The sequence below is a fragment of the Mesoplodon bidens genome (genome assembly GCF_964165515.1).
Source record: "Mesoplodon bidens genome assembly, chromosome: 14".
Lineage (NCBI taxonomy): Eukaryota > Metazoa > Chordata > Mammalia > Artiodactyla > Ziphiidae > Mesoplodon > Mesoplodon bidens.
Window position 1 is genome coordinate 50134455 of NC_138170.1, and position 25652 is coordinate 50160106.

Consider the following 25652-nt stretch of genomic DNA (forward strand, 5'->3'; position numbering starts at 1 on the left):
ACATGGGGTGGTATGTGTTGATTCCACTCGAATACAAACGGCCCTTACAACCAATGCATAAAATAATTAACCAAGTGATTAGATCTGGTTCTGCTTGTGCTATTATCATTTATTTGTCATATATTGTCATTTATTTGTATAAATAAGATTTCCTAACTTTACTCATAAATAAAAAATGAGAATAATTAGAAAAAAAGTTGGACAAGAAGAGGAAGTGGGGGAATTAGTCCTACTAGATAAGTACCATAATTCATTGATTCTGTTCTCTGTTTGTTGTTGTTTTTACAATTTAACATCTCTGAAATTGAGGTGTGTCATTGAGGTACAGTCAGGAGGTAACTGTCATCACCTGTCCATACACAAAAACACTGGCCAAGACTGTCAGCGACTTGGAAGAAAATCCTGGAGACAGTAGTGGGGTATTCTTTTAAGAAATGTTACATCATCAAAGTGGGACTCTTAAAGGCACAGAGGACAATATTGGTTGGAAAAACAAGGACATGGATGGTCAGAATCAAAATATGAATGTGAAGACCTTTTAGAACCACTTTAGTCAGTTTATTTCACTCATACAAATTTTCTTTCTTATATGTGTCCAAGTGTGATATGTGATAAACTTCTGTGTCCACATAAGTCTAAAAGTGCTCTTTCCATAAGCATAAATTAAAGTTTTAAGTGGTAAGAAAGCATTGTGTTATGGTTTGACAGCAGTACGTAAAATAGTGGTGGACTTTACAATCAATGGCATCTTGGATTAAATGCAAAATAGGTATTATAAAGCAACAATAAATAAAATGTGCTACTAGAGCATAACAGATTCATTCATTCATTCTTTTAGTCAACGAGTATTTATGGAGTGCTTAGAATATGCCCCTTCTAGATGCAAAAGAGTGTCAGAAAAGAAAATAATAAGTTTCTGCCCTCGTGGGGGCTTTCGTGTTGGCAAGAGTAGATAGATAATAAATGGACGCACAAACAAGTATATAATATTTCAAGGTTGGTAAGTACAGGGTAAGAGAATAGAAAGTCAGGGTACAGGGTAGGATTTCTATTTTATATAAAGATGTCAGGGAAGACCTTCCAAGAAGGTGGCATTTGAGTACAGACATGGAGGAGGTGAAGGAGAGAGCATCAGGTGTAGCTGGAGAAAGAGCACTGTAAGTAGAGGAAACAGCATGTGCTAAGGCCCTGAGGCAGGAGTCCTCTTGGTTTAGTCAAGGAACAGAAGGGGGACCAGTGTGGCTGGAGTTCAGCAAGCAGGTGGGTGCATAGAAGAGAATAAAGTTCTGAGAGGTAGCTGGGGGCCAGATTAGGTGGATCTTGGAGACTTCTGTGGGACTTTGGGAGCCACTGGAAAGTTCTGAGCAGAGGAGAACAGGATATGACTACATTTTAAAAGGATCACTCTGGCTGCTGAAGGGAGAATAGTCTTGGAGAGCAGGGTGGAATCAGGGCTGTCACAGAAAGATTGGTGAGGAAGCCATTGCCATAACTCAGGTGAGGGAAGATGGGCAGTGCTGGAGGTGATGGCAGCTGACTGGATTCTGGAGCTGACAGGTCTTGATAGAGTGGATGTAGAGAAGAGAGAAGTCAAGACTTGAAGATTTTTGACTTGAGTTATAGAAAAAAATGGAGCTGTTGTTTCTTGAGTGGGAAACGTTGTGGGAGAAGCAGGTTCTGGGAAAGATAAGGAGCTTGAATTCAGAAATGTTAAGTTTGAAATTCAGATGAAGCCTCCAAGTGGAGACTGAGAGGACAGCTGGCTACATGGGTCTGGAGTTTAGAGGAGAGATCTGGGCCAGAGAAATAACGCCATATACCATCAATGCACAGCTGATACTTAAAGCTGTGAAGCCAGATGAGATCTGTTTGGCAGAGAGAAGGGAAAATGTACTAGGATAGCACAGGATGGGTGCCATGAAACAGAGGAGGGGAGAGAAGGAAGAGCCAGAAAAGCAGGCAGAGAAGGAGGGGCCAGATACACAGGTGAGAAACAAGAGAGGGCTCTCTCCAGCTGTGTCTCCAGAGAGTGCTTGCAGCAGACCCATGGGCCAGAAGAGAAACCCCACACGTAGACACCAGTACTTGGAGAAATTCAGTGTATAGTAAAGGCAGCATTTCAAACCAGTGGGGGAAAAGGAAATGAAGTTGGGGGAAAAAATGAAGTTGGATCACGATAAGTTTCAAATGTGTCTAATATCGAAATGTACAAATAAATAAAAGTTAAAAACATACTAGAAAAAACCACAGGGAAAAGATTTTTGAATAATCCTTTGTTGGTGTAAGACAAAACAAAAAAAGCTCTAAAAAAAAGACTCGTAAAGTGTGCCTACATAATAATAAAAACTATACGAAAACCATCTTTAAAAAGTCAAGTGACAAGTTGGAAAAAATATTTACTACTCTTTTAGGGCTAATTTCCATCATTTTAGAGGCCCTAAATAAAAATTAATAACAATAACAATAATAAAAGAACAGTAATCAATAAAAACATGCGTAAAGATTGTGCACCAACCACCCAAGGAAAGGACAATACAGCTGGCTTCTGAGTCTCTCTGAAAGATGTTCAGACTCACTCACAATAAGAGAAACGCAAATTAAAATTACATAAGAGGGACTTCCCTGGTGGTGCAATGGTTAAGAATCTGCCTGCCGATGCAGGGGACACGGGTTAGAGCCCTGGTCTGGGAAGATCCCACATGCCGTGGAGCAACTAAGCCTGTGCGCCACAACTACTGAGTCTGCGCTCTAGAGCTCACGAGCCACAACTACTGAGCCCACGTGCCACAACTACTGAAGCCTGCGCGCCTAGAGCCCATGCTACGCAACAAGAGAAGCCACCCCAATGAGAAGCCCACACACCGCAATGAAGAGTAGCCCCTGTTGGCTGCAACTAGAGAAAGCCCGTTCGCAGCAATGAGGACCCAATGTAGCCAAAAATAAATAAATAAATGTATTTAAAAAATACATAAGAGAACAGTTTTCATCAAATGAATTATTAAAAAAAAACAAAGTTTGATAAAACACTGACTTAGGGACACCTTCCCTGTGGTGGGAGTGTCTATAATCGGTAAGGCCAACGTGGAGCTGGATATGGGAGATATTCATTACAATTAGGAATGCATAGGCTCTTTTTTAAAAAATATTTACTTTATTTAATTTTATTATTTATTTTCTTTCTTTCTTTCTTTCTTTTGGCTGCGTAGGGTCTTAGTTGTGGCACGTGAGATCTTCATTGCAGCATGCGGGATCTTTCACGGTGGTACTCTTCTTATGGCGTGCGGACTTCCCTCGAGTTGTGGCGCACTGGCTCTCGAGCACACGGGCTCAGTAGTTGTGGCACAGGCTTAGTTGTCCCGTGGTATGTGGGATCTTAGTTCCCCAACCAGGGATCAAACCTGCGTCCCCTGCATTGGAAGGCGGATTCTTAACCACTGGACCACCAGGGAAGTCCCTGTTCTGTTTTGTTTTGTTTTAACTTTTTTCTTTTTCTTTTCTTTTTTTTTTTTTTTTTTTTTGGCTGCACCATGCAGCATGTGGGATCATAGTTCCCTGACCAGAGATTGAACCTGCAACCCCTGCATTGGGAGCACAGAGTCTTAATAAACTGGACCGCCAAGGAAGTTCCTGGACATTGTTTTGAGAAGCAGATTATCCTACCTTGTTTGTGAGGAAAACTGAGGCTTACCAGAAACTTGACCGAGCATCATTGACCCCTCTTAGGGTCCCCAACTGCCTCCCACTGATTTCCTTTCCTGGCCATGCACCCCATTCTCAGGGGGCCCCAGCAGCCTTGTCTGTACCATGTGACTGTCCTCTGGCCCTAGCTGATTGATTGACCAGGAATGTGATACTGAAACCAAACTGGATCAAATAGAATCTTGAGAGACATGAGACTTGAAATTAAAGAATGAGAGACACAAAGATAAGGAATCACTGAGGTCGAGACAGGTTAGTAGCTACACTCTGGAGAAAGGCCACTGACTTCTACAGTTGAGTTGTGGCTGTCAGCCCTGCCATGTGATCCTTCCAACAAATTCCCCTTTTGGCTTAAGCTAGCCACAATCTGTTTCTATTGCTGCAACCAAAAGAGCCTTAATTAATAAGCAAGAATCAGAGGTGGGATTTGAATTTTAGACTCCGAAGTCCTGCTCTTTTCTACTATATGACACCGTGACTCCTGGGAACCATTTAGTCACACTAACAAATATACATATCCACCACTCTCTATTCTACAAAGGTTTTAGTGGGATCATTCCAGGCCAAAATTACTCTGGCCATTCCCCTGGAAAGACCATGTGGAGAGGGCAAACCCCTGGGATGATATAGAGAGGCCCAGCCATCCCAGTGTGCCAGCTGAGATGTTCCTGCCAAGGCGCCAGACATGTGAATGAAACCATGTTGAATGTTTCAGCCCCAGCTGCTGTGTGACCGTGGGCACTTTAAAACAAAAAAACAGTCTTTTCCCACTTAGCCTTATTCTGAATTAACATATGTGAACAACCTAGAGTGTGTCATCTGTATTTTTCTCCACTTACACGTAATCATATACAAGCATGTATAAATGCATATATATGTATATATGCATACACATTGGCATATAAATGTGTTATGACTTTACCAAAAAAAACCCCCAAAACGAGATTGCATCATGCAAAAAAAAAAAAGAGAGAGAAAGAGAGAGAGAGCCCCAAGCAAGACCAGCACAGGGATCACCCCACTAAGCCTGAGACACCTCACCACACAATGAGAAATAAGAAGATGGTTGTTTCAAGCTACTAGGTTTGAGGATGATTTGTTACGCAGCGATGGATAACTAAAATAGATGGCTTCTTTGGAAAGGTGGTGTGTAAGATGAGAACTAAAAGATTGAGGGGAGTGGAGCGGGAGACCCTGGGGGACGGCCAGCCAAAGCAGAGGGATCAGGAAAGAGCCTGGTGCATTTGAGGAGCTATAAGAGGTCAGCGTGGCTCAAGTGCCTGGTGATGGAGAGGGTAGTACCAGATGAGGTGAACGGGGAGGTGGGGCCTGATCACGCAGGGCCCTGCAGGTCTTAGAAGGAGCCTGGGCTTTATTCTAACTGCCTCGGACGCCACTGAAGTGTTTTAAGCTGGGGGACGACATGATCTGATGTGGAGTTTTCAGATGTCTCCCTGGGTGTTGTGTGGGAGGGTGAATTGATTAGAGGCAGGCGATGGGAAAGCAGGCCAGACCAGTTGGGATGCCTGTAGCAGTCCCTATGAGAGGCAGTGGAGGCCTGACTGAGGGTGGTAGAAATGAAGGTGGGAGAAGTGGAGGAGCTCAGTGCACATTTTGGAGGGAGAATAAACAGAACTCGGTGATGGATTGGATGTGGCGTATGAATGAGAAGGAAGTGCCAAAAATGACTCCCAGATCCCTGACTTGACAACTAGGCGGAGGCTGGTGCCATTTACCGAGATGCGGAAAACTGTGGGAGGACGAGATTTGGGTTAGGGGTGCCGATCAAGAGTTCGCTTTTGCACACTTTACGTTGGAAATGTCAGGGAGATATCAAGTGGAGATGTGTGTCAGCAGTTGAATATATAAGTTTACATTTTCGAAAAGTGATCTGGGCCAGGGATATACTTTTGGGAGTCATCAGCCTACAGATGACATTTAAAGCTCTAAGAAGAAGTGAGATTTCCTAGAGAGGGAGGGGGAGAGAGAGAAAAGCTCCAAGGGACAGGAAACCCCAGCAAAGAGCCTGACTGACAACTTGGGACTTCCCTTTGGAGTGCAGGAAGCAAGATCAAGATGTTTCTGCCTTGTGGCTGCTTGGATATTTGAAGACAGGGTGGTGTCCCCCGAGGACCCTCCTCTAGATGACATCCTCCAAGTTCCCTGTCTTTCCTGGGAAGGCATGCATGTAAGTCCATCACCAACTGTGCCATCCTCCTCTCAAAGTTCCTTCAACTGAGTGTAAATGTCCAGGTGAGACTGAGCAGCCCAGAGGGGAAAGAGACTAGCTGATCAATGTGAGAGACACTAAACAAAGAGCGACTAGGGGACAGCTGAGGACAGATGGGCCACTCAGGGTTGTTGCTGAGGGATTTTCCATTGATTTTCCCATCTGTGGGAAAGGGCTGGAGATTCAGAGAAAGTCCCATAAACAACGGAGTGAGCTCAGGCACTCTGTTACTGCCTGACAGCCTCAGTGGCAGAGAACTAGATTGTTTCCCTGGGCAAAAAATAAATAGTGGAAAACTTCTAACAAGACCATCAGCGGGCTGCTTGCCTGCTTGATAGCGAGACCTCAAGATGGATTGTTTGGGAAAAGCCAAAACCTATAAACACAGAGCAGAAAAGTTCTCCATCTTTTCCTCATTTACTCCACAAACTTTTTCATTGCGAGATGCCAAGGCCCAAATAAATACACAAGCAGAGCAATTGTTCCAAGCCCTGGCTGGAACAGGAGGCCTGTATTCTCCACCAATGCCGCTCAGATTCACCATGTGAGTTTTCTGCTATGGTTACGACAACTTATAGATAAGGAACAATAAACATGTGTGTGCACACGTGTGTACACACATGCACGCGTGCACGCACACACACAAACACACACCACACACCATACCACACACACCCCAGACTCCTGGATGTGGTGTTTGGAAACCTGTGCTCAGTATAACTTTGGCAAGAAAGTGTTCTTCATTCCTCACTTCCTTTCCTTTCTTCACAGCTACCCCATGCGGATGGAGTCTTTGCAGGGACAGAGACTTGGTCTAATAACACTGCAAAGATTCCCCGGGAAAGGCCATCAGCGTTATTGAGACCAGGGTTGATTTGTCTTTTAGACACTCCAATCTGAAGACGGAGGGAGACCAGAGAAAGACCAGACCATATGATGATCTTAGTGTTTTAAAGAAAGGCTTGGCCTTTCCTTGGGCTCAAGAGAGGGAGTATGAGGATAGTCTTTCTAGAGCGGCGCTTCTCATAGTGCGGTTCAACCACCCAGCAGCAGTATCACCTGGAAACTTGTTAGCAATGCAAATTATTGGGCACCACCCCAGACCTCCTGAATCAGAGCCCCTGGGGGCGGGGCCTGGCGATCGGTTTAACAAGCCCCACAGGCATTCTGGAGCATGCTCATGCTAGAGAAACTGCTCTAGCGGTGTGACTTTCTTACCAGTAATGAACTATACCTTCATGCTCTGTTAGGTGTTACGTGCATATAATTTTATGTTTGGGAAGCAAGGGGGAAACCTTATTTTTATAACACAAACTACAGGATATTTTGGAGGGACAAGAAGAGGGGACACAATGGCACATTAGAATCCCAGAGGTAGAGTTTTATGTTCACCAAAGTGGGGCAGGGCTAAGGTCATGAAACCCTGATTTAGAGAAAAGAAAGGTCTCTCCAAGGCAGGGCTATGACTGCCATATTGCATAGCGAGAATCTCCAACCAACCCTAGCGAAAATCTCAAATTATCAATTATCATCTCAAGGCTGGGATGGAGGCAGCTCACCGAGGGGCCCACCCTCAGTGAAACGGCGGCTTTTTCCTATCCCAGGGGAGATCTGGGTGTTTAGTACGCCAGAAGCTGTGGATGTGAAGCATCCTGTCTCCTTCCAGCTCTTCTCTGCTCTGAGAAGGAGGGCGGTCTCTGCTCTGATATGTCTCTGTGTTATTTCACAGTAGCCGCACCTGTTCCAGGGCTGTCAGCCTTGCCTGGTTCAGGGTCAAGGGGTCCATCTGCGGCTGGAATACCAGCTGTGCTCTGGAGCCGTGGAAGGAACGTGCAGGGGCAAACTGGGGGAAGGGATCTCGTGTCCCTTGTTTGGAGCAAGCCTCTCAATTGCCCCCTCACATGCTCTCCATTTCCCACTTAAAAGATAAAAAGGAAGACCGACATAAAATAAAATAAAACTCATCTAGATGATGACATTTTTAAAAGGCAAGTACATAGACACTGTAAACATCCAGTTGTGAAAAAAGAGATGAACTTTCAGCTCGCCTAACGAGGCCGCCCTAGTGGTCCAGCAGGATCCCTGGGAATAAAAATCCCTCACATGGGCACAATATTGGCCTTCAGCTACTTCAGATTCAGCCCTTCTCTGCCGAGGTTGCCAAAAGACTCCCAACTTCAGCTCCCACCCAGGCTGCCCCCAGCAAGGCTAAAGCCTGTGACACTGGCCCTAAGCTCCAGACCCACCTGAGGCCAGGCATAGCGCAGGGGGTAGGCACAGACCTAAGTGAGGGAGAGGGGGCTGGGCTGGGCGGGGGTGAGGTTGTGACCTAGGAGGCCGCAGAACACAGAGTGGAGATTAAAAGGGGCACTAACTCTAGTACTCAGTACCAGGAAGATGGGGGAGGGCAGGAGGAGACTCTGATTCTGGCTTCCAGCTCCTTGAAAGTGGGTCCCAGAGGGAAGTGTCTGCCCTCAGCTGGAGCGGTCCTGGCCCTTCTTGCATGACATGGTGTCTGGAAATGCCACCCAGCAACGAGTAGCTTTTCAGGTGCTACCTTTCCAGGGTGAGGGTCTGGATGTTCTTCTCAGAACATTAGAAAAGACCACCTCTCTGGCCAGAAGACCTCCTGTACAGGCTAAGGGTCACACAGGGGAAGGGAATGAGAGCAGACTGAAGCCTTGGGGAAGAGCAGGCTGCTGTGAAGACAGTAACACAAGTCATTCCTCCCTCCCATCTTCACAAACCAGCCCCCACCGTCGCAAAGAGAGAATAGTCCCAAGGGGCAGCTCCAAAGGTACGAATGCTCTGGTTATGACCAGAACAATGACTGGGTGGCTCTAGCTCTTATGGTCAGAAGTAGAGCTTCTGATGGTTTAAGGATAAAGAGCGGCAGAAGAACTGTGAACAGAGGCCAGTCAGTCACGTCGCTTTGCAAAGGTTGCTAATGAGGGATGACAAAGATCTCAAGCCCAAGGCTACGGCAAGAGGCCAAGCCTGGCATCTGGAATCACCAGCACCTGCCTCCCCCCTCCTTCTCCTAGAGAGGCCGGGTGCTGGCAGGGCAGTGTCTCAGGGTGTGACTCATGTCTCCCTGCCTGGGAAGCTGGCAGCCACCCTCAACCAACAGCCCGCCCTTGCAGGCCTGTTGGAGACAAGACTGCTCACCGCTTTTATTTATTCCCTGTTCCTCAACCACCTCTCCTTACCCCAACTCGTGACTAATGTGCTCCCACCGCCCCAGGGCATGCTGGGAGGGCATCACCACCACTGCAATTATCTGGATCATTCAATCCCAAAAAAGTCTCCCCACTCCCCAGCATCAGTTTTGTTTTGAAACTGTGATTGTTTTGAACCCCAGTGATTCAGATGAGTGGTCTACACAGTGAGAATGAATCTTCAGTCACTGGTTTCCTCTAGTTGTGAAAGTTAGCTCTGACTGGCCAGGAATTCCTGCATGTTACCCATTTCACCATGGGGAGTAACTCAGAACCCCAGAATTGGTATAACAATTATTTTCAGCTGTAGACAGTTGAGATTCAACAGATGCAGAAAGAAGCCTTCTCAGAGCTTCCCCTATCTGACTAAAAGCAGAAATTTTGAGAAATCAGGACTGCCATAAATTCCCTCTTTGGGATGGGTCTGCTTCTAAGAGAGAGACCAAGAGCAAATATACCATAATTTGCCAACCTATTAACTCTCTCTGGGGGAGTTCTGGCCCTGAAGAAGAGGTAAAGTCCGCTCGTACCTGTATAGACAAACATTGTCACAGATTCTCTTATCTCCCATTTATTCTCCTAAAAAGCCCATTTGTCTTTCCTAAAGAAACCCATTTGTTCTCCCCATAAGAGTCTTTTCTCTCCCTTCCATTCTTCTACTAAATTAGGTATATAAACCCCCAATTCTAACCACCCTTTTGAGCTACTCAGCACTGAGCACTTCCACATGTATGCATGATGCATGTAAATAAAACATTTTCCTCCTGTTAATGTCTGTTGTCATTTTAATTAACAGGCTCTGGAAACTGAACCTATAAGGGTAGAGGAAAAGTTTTCCCTTCACTACATCACCATCCTCTCCTACCTCAGAAACATGGTTATTTTACAGCTAATGGGATTTTAGAAACGAGTTCATCCAGTGATACACATAAGAAGCATCAACATCTTTTAAAACTCAGACGGGTCCAGGCCGCAGAGATATCCACCAGGAAGACTAGTACTAGATGTAAGTGCCCACTCACATGCCTCACTTCCTCTCCTGCACACGGAAGGACCTAATTCCCTGGACAGACATTCAAGGCCCTCTGAGTCTGTCCAACACCCTCCAGACCTGCCACCTATGTCCCTGAGCTCTCCTTTTAGCTTTGTGGTCAGACCATTACTCCAGCCTGACATGCCCTCACCACTCCTCATGTCTCCTCCTCTTGGAAGCATCTCCATTTCCCACCCCGGTTCCCAGCCTAGTTTACAGTGAGCCTTTCCTCCACGAAACCTTCTCTGCCTGCGCCCAGGGCCAGTAGCGCCTGCCCAGTAGCTCACACAGCACTGTGACATTGACTTCGGGATATAACAGGCTGTGGATGTGTCTATTTATTTTGGAATCTCCAGGAGGGCAGGGGCTCTTGCCCACGGAGGGTGCTGAATAAATGTGAGGCTGTGAGTTGACACTGCACCAGCTTCTCCCCGTGGACCACCCTCAGGGGAAACACACTGCACCTTCGGATGTTTGCTTTGGGAACTTTCCCACCTGAGCTCCTTTACAGATTAAACTGACATTTTCCATTTGTGTAAACATTCACAACAGGACAGAAAGGCCAGCCTGCTCTCCAAACAGACCAGAGAGGAACAGGGACTGGGTAAGTGCTGGGGGTCAGGGGAGGGGACCGTCCTGCACCCGGGATGACCAAGAGTAGGTAGGAAGCTTATAAGATGTAGTAAAAAAGGACTACTGGTGTCAGCCAACAGAACAGGAAACATCAAAGTGTGATTTAAAAAAAACTCAGGGAGCCAATTTGGGGCCCAGCTTCTTCCTTCCGCCAGTTTCATCTGCAAGGACACGGTTGGCTGGAGACAGGTAGGGTTGCCAAGTGTGGACACCGGGAGAGCGGACATTGGCCTGCCGGCCCCTGCCATCTCCTGCACACTAGAAACGGCACTGCCAGCCCAGTGAGGCTGCCCAGCTGGGAGGGCAGTCCTCGCCACCTGCCCACTCCCTAGGGGCACACGTACCTCCTTGCTGGTGGAGGGTTCAGCCCAGAGACCAGTCCTGCCGAGGTCTCTCTCACCAGGAGAGTAGGTGAGGAGGTGGCCGGGACCTGTAGCAGCTGCTGGCAACTCAGGGGTATGGGACAGGCAGCTCCCTGTAGGGACCTAGAATCCAAAGTAAAGCAGCCATGACCAGGAGTTCAGGGCAGCCCCAGGTGAACGATGGGGAGCAGCTGCGTGTTCACAACTACCTGTCTCCACTCTCCTCACTGCTACAGTCAGCACAACTTACCTCTCTTTAAGACCCTGCCCTCTGCCTCAGTGCAGGCCCCTTTCCTTCTCCTCTGCCCCATCTCCCTGCGTCCCCTGACATGCTTGTTTCCCCCTCACCCCTTGCACTGAATTTCTTTCAGTCCCCTATACAATCATTTCTGGGGCTCAATGACTTTGCCCTTATTATTCCCTCTATCAGCAGTACCCTTTCCCTGATGTCTGGCAAACTCCTATGCATGCCTCAAGACCCAGCTTAAATGTTCCTTCTTTGGTGAAGCACTTCCCGACTCCACTATGCACTGTCTTGTCACTATTATGGTACTTATTGCATTGTTTGGTAACTGTTTACATCTGTCTTGTTCCCTCTCACATCTAAATAATGAGGTCCTTGACGCTAGGGGTTATTTCTTTAAATCCACTATGTACCACAGTGTCTAGTACATAGAGGTTGTCAAGAAATACTTGTTGAATGAGTGAATACATGTAAATTCTGCTTTCATCCTTCTATTCCCTGCTTCATGAACTTCAACGGTGCCCTCTTATCTGGAGACTAAATTCCTAGTGATTGAACTCACACACTTTCCACACACATCATGAAGTAATTACTCCCATGTTTGGCATTGTAGAGAAATACAAAAATGCAAAAGTGTCTCCACCCTGACTTCCAAGGAGTAAGACAAAAGCCCAGACGAAACAATGAGGAAGGCAGTGGATGTCACTGGGACATTCCAGATGAAGTGAGCATTGCATCCAGCAGGGATGGATCCAAGACGGTCTCCTGGGGCATCAGGAGAGTCAGCCCCAAAGGGTAGGTAGATTTGATTTTATTTTTAAAATATTTATTTATTTTTGTCACACCGGATCTTAGTTGTGGCATGCAGACTCTTAGTTGCGGCATGCATGCAGGATCTAGTTCCCTGACCAGGGATCAAACCCGGGCCCCCTGCATTGGGAGCACCGAGTCTTACCCACTGGACAACCAGGGAAGTCCCGGGTAGATACAGTTTAACAGTTAGACATGGACTGTGGGGCATGAGGGCCTGGGAAAAGGGCATTTCTGGTCCCACAGGCAAAAGTATTCAGGATACATTTGGGGGCTGTCTGGCTGAAGCAAAGGCCACATGGAGGGAACAGGGCTTGTCCAGGGTATGGCTCTCATCAGCCCATCACCTGGGCTCCAGAAGGACTCATTCAGGGCTGGCTGCCCTCGGGGGTTCTGAGGAGGCACTCTGGGGGACAGGTATTATCAGCACTCCAGCTGTTGCAGCCCAAGCAGGGGGTGAGGGAAAGGAGCAAGGTGGGAATGTTTTAGAGTTTCCTCACCTCTCCAGTGTTTCCTAAATTCCATACCTAGTAGGAGCTTGGACCAAAGGGGCATCTCAATCCACCAGCCTCCAGCAAGGTAACCCACAGAACCTCTCCCACCCTCTCTCTCCTCAGTAGATGGGGACCTGTGGATCTCTCAACCACAAGACACAGCTGGTAGCAGAGGAGAACCAGAGGCAGAATGGCCCCCCAGGCAGAGAACAGCATGAACAAAGCCTTGGAGGTGGGCAGCATGGAGCCAAGACGTTTCTTAGGCACCGTCTACTCGAAATGTAGCACGTGAAACACGGTGGGAAATAACCAAGGATAGAGGACACAGACCTCTAGTAATTAATCACATACAGGAGAAGGCACCCACAGAGCCAGGCCAAGCCAGGGAGTGGTGAGTATCAGGTGAAGACAGGAAGCAACCAGTCTCAGCTTTTCAGGGAGACCATATAAATTACTGTCCAGACCAGGCAAGTAAAAGGGGGAGCTATTAATAAATATGCTACAACATAGACATGAGCAGGGACCATCCCAGGCCAACCATGATTGTGGTCATCCTACCCATTTGATTCTTAGGATTCCAAAATTTCCATCTCCAGACCTGTCCTTGGTCCTGAGCTCAAGACCTATAGTCAGTTGCCTGCTGGGCAATTCCATCTGGATAACCCACAGGCTACTCAACCACAATGTACCCAAACTGAAGTCAGCAGTTCCCCTCCTCCCCTACCCCTTACCACTGGCTTTTCCCCCTTCTGCGCTCCCCACCTAGAGAAACAGCACTGGTCTCTACTCACATGTTCCAAACCAGACCCTGGAGTTGTCCTGGATTGCTCCCTGCCTCACCAAACCCAGGCAGTCACCTCAAGAGCTGTTGGTTCTCCCTCTGCCTGTACCTCTCAAGTCCATGTTCATCATGGCAGCAGAGAGATCTTTTCTTTCTTTTTTTTGGCCACACTGCGCAGCATGCAGGATCTTAATTTCCTGACCAGGGATCGAACCCTTGCACCTGCACTGGAAGCACAGAGTCTTAACCACTGGACCACCAGAGAAGTTCCCAGAGAGATCTTTAAAATACACAAAACCTCAGTGGCTCCCCTTACACTTTGATACTTTTGGGTGGTAGCTGAGACCTTTTGGGTCCTCCCCGGCCAGTGCTCATGTGTTCAGCTTCACCTCCACTTGCCATCCCACTCCCTGTCGGTCAGCTCTGTAGAAGCTCCATGCTGCCGCCCTCCAAGACTTTGTTCATGCTGCTCTCTGCCTGGGGGGCCATTCTGCCTCTGGTTCTCCTCTGCCACCAGCTGGACTTCAGGTAGCACCTGCTGCACAAGCCACCTTGCTCACTAAGGACTGACCTTCCTGCTACTGCAGCCATTCATTCATTCACAGAAAACAGTGTCAGATATTGGGGCGTTAGAAATGCATATAACAACATACAGAGATAAAGCAAATGTGGCGAAAATGCAATCAATCAATCCATCTAGGTGAAGGACCTGAGGTGCTGATTGTACCATTCTTGCAACTTTTCTGTGGGCTTTAAGTTTTCAAAATAGAAAACTAGGTAAAAAAATGAATAGAATATGGGCCTGGATAGAAATTCATTCAAACCTAAGTTTACTGTGACCTGATTTGAGAGGGACCGGTATCCACTGAAATTCAGGCACAAGGTTTGCTGTTAAAGTTCCACATATATCAGTAAATTTGTTGTGTTTACATTTAAACATATACATGTTTAACTGGGGTGGGGGGAGATTAGAAGAAAAAACAGATAAGTGGACAAAAGAAAATTATCCATAATCTCAGCACCCAGGAATAACAATTATAACTGTGTCAGAATATGCCTTCCTGGTAATTTTTGGGTGTAGATATATTTTTAGATACAAAATGGGTTAGGCTACACACAGTTTTGTAACTTCTTTTTCTAACTCTGCAATATATTACAAATGACTTTTCCTATTGATAAATACATTGGCATTTTAATAGCTGCACTGCTTTCCATGGAATAGGTGCCATATAATTTATGTAACCCCATGATCTTTCCCCTACACACATGAGCACGAGCCCCAGCTTCCTGATTCTGACACCTCCCATGACTCTAACCCAAAGAGGGGGTCAAAGTCAATGCTGGCCCTTTGTTTAGGGAGGTGATACGTTGCTATTTGGGCTTCAAAGGAAAAAGTGAATACTGACAGATTAGAATTAACTGGGAAAAGCTCCTCGTCTCAAATGCCACGAACATTTTAATAAGCAGAGTTCAATCTTCCTGGCAGCTCTGCTCGGGGCGGCCAATAGAACTTCAGGCCATGCCTGGCAAGGGTGAAAGGAGCTAAAAATAGACCCAGAACTAAGCGTCGAGACTTTTCTGAATTCATAGGCATAAAGGCTGCCCCAGAAGGACTTGCTGCACCAACATTTTCCAACTGCTGCGTGTCATGGTGCCTGAAATTCCTAAGGGTTATGGTTTTCTAAAAGGCTCCTGTTGGAAAGTAGGCAGCTGTTCTGTGAGGAGAGTGGAGTGAGTCCCCATCAGGACCCAGTGGAGAAAGTCAGGGCTTTGGAGTCAAACAGAGTGGGGCTCAAGTTCCAGTTTTGCCCATCACCAGCTGTGTGACCTTGGGTCAAGTCCTCAACCTCTCTGAGTCTCTGTGTCCTCATCCACAACAAGGGGATAAAAGGCCACATCTGCCTGTTGTGAAGGTAGAATGGGATGGTACCTGGAACAGAGTTTAGGAGGCAAACAAATGCAGCTTATTGTTATTACTGAAGACTTGAATTTTTTCTCAGATTGGCCAGGTGCCATTTTAGGAAAGCTGAGTTTTCTCAGAGTTGGTGGTGAGCGTGAGAGAAGCACAGCAGAATCCCCACACATGATATACGGCCCAGGAGACAGGGCTGCACACCCAGGGCCACTGGGCACCCTTCAAGCAGGCTGGACGCATGCTGGAATGGCACGGGGACCCCTCACTCTTTGCCACACCTACAGCACTCACAAATTTAACATTCAGGACATCAAGTATTCTCCAGTTGATTCTGAAGATTCGTGACCTGTGATCATTTCTGTTTGGCTGAGGCATTCATTTGGACCACGTGGACTCAGGGAGCAAATGTGTCTTGTAGATTTCCCAGGAGTGGCCCCTAATGAGGCTTTGCAGCAGACATGACCCCAGCCCCTGACCCCAGGCCTGACCTCTGCCCGAGATCCCAGTGGGGCTTGTCACGCAGGACCCACTCACCCTGATTGTGATCGCACCACATCTAGGGCCTCTGGGAGCGGAGCAATGAGTGGGACAGACTTGGGGAGGATGACTGATGGAGGGGTCATACTGGCACGACTGACTGGCAGGGCACAGACAACGTCACTGCTCTTTAAATGGGTGCTCTGGACTGAGGTGGCTTTCACCTCTGTCTTTTGTTTCCTAGGGCTGCTGTAACAAAGCACCACAAACTGGGTGGCAGAAAACAACCAAGATGCACTGTCTCACAGCTGTGGAGGCCAGAAGTCTGAAACCAAGGTATTGACCGGGTCCTGCTCTCTTGGAAACCTGTCGGGGAGAATCCTTCCGTCCTCTTCTAGTTCCTGGGGTTTGCGGGCAGCCCTCGGCATTCCTTGGCTTGCAGATACATCACTCCAGTCTCTGTCTCCACTGTCACGTGAGGGTCTTCTGCCCGAGTGGCTCTGTCCTCTTCTTATAAGGACATGGGTCATATTGGATCAGGGGTCCACCCTACTCCAGTCTGAGCTCATCTGAACTCATCACATCAGCAACAACCCTGTTTCCAAATAAGGTCATGTGTTGAGGTACTGGGAGTTAGGCCTTCAACATAACATTTTGGGGGGACACAAGTGAACCCATCATAACCTGTAAACCCATCTTGAGATGAGCGTCTCTCTTCAGTGCCTGAGCCCTGCTCAGAGCAACGTCAAACATCCTGTCCACAGCCAGGAGAAGAGTGCTCAGGACAGGCCCTAGTGAACTCTGGCCCGTGCCCTGCACCTGTGTCAGAGGCACATCGGAGGCGGGGGGTGGAAAACAGACCCACTGAGAGGGTGTAGATGGACGCGTCGCCTTCCCTTCTCAGTGATCTATGACTCAAGTCCTCCTTGTGTCCTGTAGTGCACCCAGGGTGCCAGGGGGCCCTAAAGTCCCAGGCTCCGCCTTCTGGACACTTAACAGCCCCTGTAAAACAGGGAGTGAAGAAACAGAACAGAGAGAAGTGTCCCCCCGTCCCCTCCTGCTGGCTCAGCTTATTACAGCCCAGGCAGGATATGTGGCCAGAGGAATGGCTTGAAGGGGTCTAAGACCCCACTTCCTGCCCCTGGGACACCCAGCTACCCCTGGGGGCCTGCCAGGGCAAGAGACAGGCAGGGACTTCCTGATCCGGTCGCTCAGATAAATTTGAAAGAGAAAAGTGATGACAAAGCTCTTTGCACATTTCTTAATACATTTTAAAATCCTTAACAAAACAAACCTCAGGGCCTGAATAAATTGGCTCCCAGATGCTGGCCAAGGAACAGGCTGCTTGGAAAGAGTGGGGAGTTGGAGAGGGGATGGGTCAGTGAACAGGGTGAACAAACAGCCTGTCCCCACACCCAGCGCCAGGCAGCTTCCTAATGAGGTGCGTCTGTGGACAGTCTGGGAACCCAGAGCTCCCAGATCCCCCAGGCAGGCAGCGGGGGACCTCCCTCGTCACTGCTCTGGTCCCCTTCTCCAGAAGCAGCACCGGGACAAAGGCTGTCGGCAAATCCCCCCCGACACCCCCTGAGACGGAGCAGGACAAAGACTCAAGCCTGGCCTCCCACCTCACCTGCCCAGGAAGAGGCCGGCCTTGAAGTCCCCCCAGCGAGGTGGCTCATCTCAGAGGCCACAGGGCAGCTGCTGGCACAGCTTGTTGGGAGCAGGGCTGGAGGAGGCCCTTGCCAAACCTCTCCAGGCTTTAGCCTACCCTGCGGCGACTGACACCAGACGGGTCAGGTCGGAATCTCCCTCCTGGTGGCAATGACCTCTCAAGGCTTCTTCCTCTCACTGATCTTCCCAACTCAGCAATGTCTTCTCTAACAGGCTTGGGGTGAGGGTGAGTCTTCTTTCTCTGAGGGCACCGTCCTCTGTGACTGACCCCAGCAGCAGTCAGACTGGTCTGGCTTTGTGTCTCCCGCTTCAGACCCTGGTCTGCCCATTGGATACCAAGTGGAGACGCTTGATATGGACCCTGCAGCTCGGGGAGAAGGCAGGGCTGAAGATAGAAACGCCAGAGTTTGGGGGGTAGGATTTACAGACCAAGAAGTTCCTATCTAAGGTTTGGCCTCAGATAGGAACAGAGACGGGTCTTCCGTTGTGACAGGAGGGAGGGGCAGGTGGGCAAGGGGGGGACTGGGGAGAGGTCAGTGAAGGAGTTTGCGCCTAATGGTTTGTTTTCTCCATGAAGGAGAGGGAACATGGGTGTGAGGGCAGGCAGGACAGGGCTCCCCTAGGAAGCCGTGTGACGATGGCCTGCTGGTGTCCAGTGCACACGTGAGGTTTGGGGTCATAAAGAGAAAGAGGCCACGCAGCCCAGATACAAGCTCTTCTACAGCAGCTCTCAGCTTCTCCAGCACAGCGGGGAGGAGCTGGGGTTTAACAGAGGGGGAGGGAGGCAAGGAAGTTAACGGTAATTGCAACAAAGGCTTAATAAGATGGACCAGGGACTCTAAGCTGGGTAAGGGAGAGTGGGGGGAATGGCAGGGTCAGCATGATGCCACCCTGGGCTCCAGGTCTATTGACAAGACTTCTTGGGACCACTGAGGACAGCGTGCCCCATCCAGGTGCAATAAACCAGTTCCTCATTGGAGCACAGTCAAGCCCGTCCTCCGTGTCCCCCACCCTGGGATGAGGAGGGGACAGGTGAAAGCAGGCAATCACATGTGTCATGATCAAAAGGAAGGTGTTTTACAAGTTATCTGTGGCTAATGATGACAAAGTGAAGCGTGGGAATGATTTTCTTTTTATTGAGTCTACTGAAGGTTATCTCTATCAGGTCACTTTATCTCACTTACACCGGCTAAACTTTTTCAGAGAAATGTCTAGAGTTACACCTGCACTGTAGATAGTGGGCAAAATCAACAGTGTAGCTTTTTATGCTGACCCGTGGTGAGCAGCCTCTCAAGTAGCCACTGGGGCTTTCCTCCTTGTGAATGGCAATGCTTTACAGATCTCTGTGCCCAGTGAATGGCTCACATTTGCTATTCCAGCTGCAGACCTTTGTGGCACATGGAGTTGGGGCCACACAAATTCATATTCAGAGGTTGCCATGGAGACCCCTGGACGTCCACCATCATCTCTTTTCCTCTTCTTCCAGAGTAGGAGCTATATCCTGGAGTGGTTGGCCAGCTCACACTGCTTGCCAGCCTCCCTGCGGGAGTGCACAGCCATGTGACTGAGTTTGAGAAACTTGTGTGCATGATGTGTGCCACATCCATGCCAGTGTCATTGGCAAACTGGGCCTCCTCTACATTCTCTTTCCAGTTTCCACAAACTGGAGCACAGAGGAACCTGCAGTCTGGCTTCAGCTAAGGGCAAAGCCAAAGGGATGGCAAAGAAATGAGATGAAGAGAACCTGGGCCTCTGAGCACGGCCAAGCTACCCACCAACCAGGAAAGCTCTCTTTAGACTGTGGCTTAGGTCAGCTCACTTAGAACAGACGGTCCCGGAGGTGTACTAGGCTACACCACTCAGGAACGGCACCAGCCAGGTACAAGAGCAGAAGGTGAATTGCAGTGAAGTCGGACGAGGGTCCTCAGCTGATCCAGCGGGGAGCTCTGGATCTAGGATGGCCCTTCAGAGTTGTCCCAGATGGAGACAAAGGGGTGGGACCTTCGTTCTCCATATCTACCAGTCTTTTGGGGATGCAGGCTGCCTGTGCAAAGGCCGTAACTTGGGTGAGGCAGCTCCTTTCGCCAAGGGCGATTCTCAGAGATGGACTCAGCTATGAGCCCTCAACAACTCCCCACCCCAGCCCCCAAGCACTGGGGAAGTGGTACCTCAGCCTTGAAGGCAGGATCTGGGTGCTGCCCTACAATATCCACTGCAGATTGTCACTAAGGGAGAAACTTCTATGTTCTTTAAGCCATAACTTTATTGTTGGGTCTCTACTACAGCAGTCTCTCCTCACCCCCATCTAATAAAGCTCTCTGCTTGTTTACAAGTGCACATCCTGCCCTCAGCCAGAGAGGAACTCCCTGAGACACACACTAGGTCAGTGGTTTGCAAAGTGTGGTTCCCAGACCAGCATCATCAGCATCACCCAGAAATTGTTTTAGCTGCAGATCTCATGTTTCACTCCAGACCTACTGAGTCAGGAACTCTGGGGATGGGGCCCAGCCATCTGTGTTTCAACAAGCTCTCTAAGGCACAGTGCAGATTTGAGAACGACTGCTCTAGGATTTCTTCCTTTAGACTCAGAGCACTAACCGCCATGTAGAGCACACGGTGGCCTGGAATAGGACTTCAATTACTTGAAGTCCTGGGGTTGTGCATTAAGGTGTCTGGGTCCCCACCCTTCACCTCTGAGCTGGGGAAGGAGTGGGGGGTAGAGAGATCCTCACAGCTTTGGGGCCAGACTGATCTGGTTTCCAGTCCCAGCTGTGTCGGCTACTGGCTGACTGACCTTAGACAAATGGCTTGCTGGGCCTCAATTTCCTCGTCTATACAAAGGGGATAAGACCCATCCTGCCTAATTATTGTGAGACCAACAAGAGAGAACAACCTTAGTGTCTAACAGTGCCTGGCTTCTGGCACTCACTCCATAACTGTTAGCTCCGGGCCTTCAGTATCCTCCAGGGCCCACCTGCTTTTTCCAATAAAGATTTCCAAGAGTAGGTCTAGAGCTCATTCACAGGGGAAGATAAATTACCAGTAACTAAAGTACTGTGACCCTCCCAGGGGAATTTGCATTTTAGCTGCAGTCCAAGGATCAAATTACAACTTTTTTTTTTTTTTTTTTAATAATGGGTGGTGAGGAGGCGAGGCTTCCTTCCCAGCTCCTGAAATCACGCTCCCACTCCCTCGGGGCTCTCCTGGTATCCCTGGACTCATCCCTGGTATGTCTGGACTCCTGGTATCCCTCCCCCAAAGGCCTTTGACCTTGAGGAGGCTCCATTCTAATAAAAGTGCCTGTTTTTACAGACAGCTGAGCAAACCAGCTGGGCTTCAAGTGGTGATGCTTGGACTTGTCAAAGGAGCCCCAAGCGTCCCATTTGGATCAGAGTGCAGATCCTCTCCAGACCTGCTTCTTTCATTTGAAAGTTGAAAATCATCCCCAAGATATCTTGTGGCCCAGATCTCAGGGTTCTCCAAGGTTAGCCTGACCCCAAGATGGAGAAAGTAAGGAATTTCAGGGACACCAGGGAGATCTCCTGCCCCTAAAAACCCTCTCCAACCTGCTAGTCAGGAGCTGATAGCCCTTAACCTGGGGCCAAAACCGCCCACTCTGCAGTAGGACAGCAGACACCTGAAGAAGGGCCAAGCAGCTGCCATTTGCATCAAAGATGAAGTGACTGAGAGCAAGCCTCTCCTGAGAGCTCGTCATGGTAGGTGGAAGCTCTGGGCAGCTGAAGAGGGAGTGTGGTCAGTTCAAAGCAGCCACAGATTCCAGTTCACTGATCACACTCAACTTAGCATGAAGCTGGCATTTCATCCCAACTCTTGCTTTTCCCTGAGGTCTTCATTAATTCTGCAAGCTAACTTGTTGTGTTCTGTGTCAGTGGCCAGTTACAGGAGGAATCCATTCCTGTCACTGTATCCACCATCCGTCCCCTTCCACAGCCCTGCTCTGAGAGGCTGCATGTTTGAGAGGTTCAAAGGATGCATCGGGGGAGTCAGGCCTTGCAATGTCTGTCTCCAGGGCAACCCAGTGGTCAGGAGGGATCACTCAACTCTGTTGTGTCTTCCAGGTCCTGCAGAGATCTTGGGCCACGTCCCGAAACAGGGAACCTTGTGCTGAGTCAGTACCAGTTATGACCATTGGTATTAGGACAGAGAGTTCTGGAACTCCCCAAGCTCTTTCCCACACATCTCACCTGTCCTCCACCTCACCCCTGTGAGGAAGGGAAGGCAGGCTTAGGCAGGAAGCAGGCTCAGAGAGGCTAAGGGATTTGCCCCAGGTACACAGCTAGTGAAGGGTGAGTTGGGGCTAGTTTCCAAGTCTCCCATCTCCAAATCTGGGGCATTTCCCATTGCTGAAGGAAAAGTCCCAGCAGCAAAGCCTAGAGCAGGTCTGCTCATTCCCATGCCATCCACCAAAGAGGAAGAGGAAGGAGGGAGGTCTGGGCAGAACACCACCCTGGAATCCATGGGAAGAGCCTGCTGTATTTATTTCCCCAGAGCTGATAATTATCCTTCTCCTTCAGTGCTGCCCAGACATGTGTTTTGAGACCTTACAATGGCTTTCTCTTGTGGTTGGGGGATAGCACCTTACTTTTCCAAGGAGACAGAGGCCTGGGATAAGATGAGTGAAGACACTTTGTGTATTAAAACTTTTCTCCATTAAAGACTCCAAGATGGATCAGAATGAGAGAGTCTTGATTTAGAAGAGCAAAGTAGATGGAATCTAGCCTCGGAGGTCACAGCCACAGGCCTGGGGCCTTAGACAGCTGGGAACTCATGGTCTCTAGAGATACGACTGAATGTTTACATGAGGTCATGTGAGTGCCACTGTCCTGCTACAGTCCTTCTGGAAGGGAGTGAGGGCATGGCTTGCCTGGTGGACTGCCCAGTGTAAGTGGTGCAGCTGATCCCTAAATGTTCCTGCCAAAACTGGTGTCTCTTCAGACCAGTCTAGTCAGTTGCCTAGAGGACTGAGGTAGCTTGGCAGGCTCTTCTCCCCGCAATGTCAGAACTGGAGCCAGGCTGACTCCTTCAGAGACTGCTTTACAGAGCAAAGGATGTCTGCTCTGTCTGGAAATGGCATCTCACATGCCCCATGCTTCCCTGGGACCCCTGGGACACTCAGTGAACCTTCCTCTTTTACTCTGAGCGTTCTCAGAGCTACACTGTGGTGGTGAGAGGGGTCTAAGTGCCTGTGATGTTTTGACGGTAAGAGAAAAACTTCTAGGTTTGATGTAACACACAAAAAAACCCTCCTTATCTTAGAGAGGAAAAGGCTACTCCATGACACTGTCCTAACAAATACATTAAACCGTCTTCCTGGCATTAGCAGATGACAAGTATGTTCTGTAGCTATTTCATGCCCACTTTCCATGAACATGTTTGCTCATCCTTAGAGCAAAGTCTTTCTTGTTGTTTTCTCAGAGAAGCTACATCACCATACCCAAAACACTACAGTCTCAGCGGCCCGATAAAGATCTTTAAATATATTTTGGTAATGAAAAGATGCTCAACATCGCTAACCATTAGAGAAATGCAAATCAAAACTACAGTGAGGTACCACCTCACTCTGGTCAGAATGGCCATCACCAAAAAGTCCACAAATAACAAACGCTAGAGAGGGTGTGGAGAAAAGGGAGCCCTTGTACACTGTTGGTGGGAATGTAAATTGGTGCAGTCACTATGGAGAACAGTATGGAGGTTCCCTAAAAAACTAAAAATAGAGTTACCATATGATCCAGCAATCCCACTCCTGGGCATATATCCGGACAAAACTATAATTTGAAAAGACGCATGCACCCCTATGTTCACAGCAGCACTATTCACAATAGCCAAGACATGGAGACAACCTAAACGTCCATTCACAGATGAATGGATAAAGAAGACGTGGTATACATACACAATGGAATATTACTCAGCCATAAAAAAGATTCAAATAATGCCATTTGCAGCAACATGGATGGACCTAGGGATTATCATACCAAGTGAAGTAAATCAGAAAGAGAAAGACAAATACCATATGATATCACTTGTATGTGGAATCTAAAATATGACACAAATGAACTTATTTATGAAAAGAAACAGACAGACATAGAAAACAAACTTATGGTTAGCAAATGGAAAAGGGGGTGGGGCCGGGATAAATTAGGAGATTGAGATTAGCAAATACAAATTACTATGTATAAAATAGATAAAACAAGGTCCTGTTGTATAGCATAGGGAACTATATTCAATATCCTGTAATAAACCATAATGGAAAAAATATGAAAAAGAATATGTACTGAATCACTTTGCTGTACACTGAATCACTTTGCTGTACACCAGACACTAACTGAATCACTTTGCTGTACACTGAATCACTTTGCTGTACACCAGACACTAACCCAACATTGTAAAACAACTATACTTCAATAAAATTAAAAAAAACAAACAAACATAAATATATTTTGGTAGCTATTATCAAAACCTTATTTAAAAAAAAAAAAGTTGTCGACTTCCGGGTAAGATGGCGGAAGAGTAAGACGCGGAGATCACCTTCCTCCCCACGGATACACCAGAAATAACAGCTACACGTGGAACAACTCCTACAGAACACCTACTGAACGCTGGCAGAAGACCCCAGACCTCCCAAAAGGCAAGAAACTCCCCACATACCTGGGTAGGACAAAGCGGAGAGATCCCCACACAGAGGATCGGTGCCGAGCGGCACTCACCAGCCCGAGAGGCTTGTCTGCTCGCCCGCCGGGGCGCGCAGCGCTGGAAGCTGAGGCTCGGGCTTCGGTCAGAGCGCAGAGAGAGGACTGAGGCTGGCGGCGAGAACTCAGCGTGAAGGAGGCTAATGTGCCACAGCTAGCCAGCAGGGAGTCCGGGAAAACTCTGGAGCTGCCGAAGAGGCAAGAGACTTTTTCTTCCCTCTTGGTTTCCTGGTGCGCGAGGAGAGGGGATTAAGAGCGCTGCTTAAAGGGGCTCCACAGACGGGCGCGAGTCGCGACTGAAAGCGCGGAGCCCAGTGACGGGCGTGGGACGCTGGGGCTACTGCTGCCGCCAAGAAGCCTGTGTGTGAGCGCAGGTCACTGCCCACACTGCCCTTCCGGGAGCCTGTGCAGCCCGCCACTGCCGGGGTCCCGGGATCCAGGGGCGGCTTCCCTGGGAGAACGCACGGCGCGCCTCGGGCTGGTGCAACGTCACGCCGACCTCTGCCGCTGCAGGCTCGCCTCGCACTCCGTGCCCCTCCCTCCCGCCCGGCCTGAGTGAGCCAGAGTCCCCGAAGCGGCTGCTCCTTTAACCCTGTCCTGTCTGAGCGAAGAACAGACGCCCTCCGGCGACCTACACGCAGAGGCGGGGCCATATCCAAAGCTGAGACCCAGGAGCTGTGAGAACAAAGAAGAGAAAGGGAAACCTCTCCCAGCAGCCTCAGAAGCAGCGGATTAAAGCTCCACAATCAACTTGATGTACCCTGCATCTGTGGAATACATGAATAGACAACAAGTCATCCCAAATTGAGGAGCCTGGAGTCAGTGCTGTGCCTCTGAGGTGGGAGAGCCAACTTCAGGACACTGGTCCACAAGAGACCTCCCAGCTCCACATAATATCAAACGGCAAAAATCTTCCAGAGATCTCCATCTCAACACCAGCACCCAGCTTCACTCAACGACCAGCAAGCTACAGTGCTGGACACCCTATGCCAAACAACTAGCAAGACAGGAACACAACGCCACCCATTAGCAGAGAGGTGGCCTAAAATCATAAAAAGTCCGCAGACACCCCAAAACACACCACCAGACGTGGACCTGCCCACCAGAAAGACAAGATCCAGCCTCATCCACCAGAACACAGGCACTAGTCCCCTCCACCAGGAAGCCTACACAACCCACTGAACCAACCTTAGCCACTGGGGACAGACACCAAAAACAACGGGAACTACGAACCTGCAGCCTGCAAAAAGGAGACCCCAAACACAGTAAGATAAGCAAAATGAGAAGACAGAAAAACACACAGCAGGAGAAGGAGCAAGATAAAAACCCACCAGATCTAACAAATGAAGAGGTAATAGGCAGTCTACCTGAAAAAGAA

At 48.7% G+C, this 25652-nt stretch overlaps 1 long non-coding RNA gene across 4 annotated transcripts; it reads left to right on the forward strand.

The window, feature by feature from the left end:
* Positions 1-12128: 12128 nt before the first annotated feature.
* Positions 12129-24287, forward strand: LOC308627778. 4 transcript variants are annotated; one of them, XR_014017435.1, is made up of 4 exons: positions 12129-12214; positions 12847-12955; positions 16141-16232; positions 17434-24287. It is a non-coding gene; the product is annotated as an uncharacterized lncRNA (long non-coding RNA). The 4 variants fall into 4 exon arrangements; XR_014017436.1 differs by having other exon boundaries at positions 12850-12955; XR_014017437.1 differs by lacking the exon at positions 12847-12955.
* The last annotated feature ends 1365 nt before the right edge of the window (positions 24288-25652 follow it).